Below are 1,117 nucleotides of genomic sequence, written 5' to 3'. Positions count from 1 at the left end.
CTTTTGTAAATATTTGTGTTAATTGTTCACTCAGGCCTGGTGTGGGCCAGTGCAGGTGTGTTTTTTACTATGATGATATCGTAGGAAAAGTCTTAGACTGCTGGGCTAGTCGAGATGCTGAACCTAACGCACACAAACTGATTGTCACTTGATTCCAAGTGATTTTAAGGTCATTGGAATAGATTATAGTTGTATTTTCGGAGATTTGAATATCAATCACGTGAGTGCCTATTTCATGCATTGGACCTCGCATTGGACTGCTCTATGCGTTTACTGGGCGAGATAGCCGTATTGTTAGGTGTTTATAAGCTTCATATCCTTGCTGTTGGAGACTGTCTCACTGATGTATCAACCATTCTGGTATTTGCTCGCAAAAATCGCGCCATTTTGGCCGAATTTCAGCATATAGATGGCTCAGCCAGATGGCTAACAAGCTTCAATTATAACCATACTCCGCATGCAGGTACTTTACCTAGTACTGGTCATTGCTGACCCACGGCGCAGTTGCTGCTCTGCTTGTCCTGTGCTCCAGAGGAAGAAACATTTTGTCTGTCGTCAAAAAGCTGCACAGATCGTGCTGCCACCAGAAACTGACCAATAAAATCAAACCACCAATACTTTGAGTTGATGATAGACTACTTGAACAATGTTGAGAGTGAATATCGTGGCATACGAAGAACCCTACGAACCGCTGCAGCGAAAAATCACGTGATTTTAAGACATTTGTATCGTTTTCTGCCAGAAGAAAGTAACAAACTTGGTTGCCACGCTGGTGTTATTCAAGTTACACTTAGCCTAGCACATGACAATAGTTAGGTAGTTGATTGGAGGATATCGATTTTTCGCATTGCGGACCCTAACTAAGCTCCTGGGGGTTGCACCCCCAGACCCCCTCAATTGCTATAACTAAATGAACACTAGCCATACAGCAAGTTTCATGCTGTGTCCCCTGTATGTCAGGTCTACAATTACTACCTATTGTACATAGTATAAAAGTCTGAAGATCAACAGATAAGCTTGAACATATTTATATAGTTAGCTTGCAGTGAAATATCACTAAAATTGCATATCTGAGTGTCTAATTTTCAAAAATTTCATTGGGGGCATGCCCCCAGAT

The sequence above is a fragment of the Dysidea avara genome, chromosome 5 (assembly GCF_963678975.1).
Source record: "Dysidea avara chromosome 5, odDysAvar1.4, whole genome shotgun sequence".
NCBI classification, from domain to species: domain Eukaryota; kingdom Metazoa; phylum Porifera; class Demospongiae; order Dictyoceratida; family Dysideidae; genus Dysidea; species Dysidea avara.
This window is presented reverse-complemented; position numbering follows the sequence as displayed.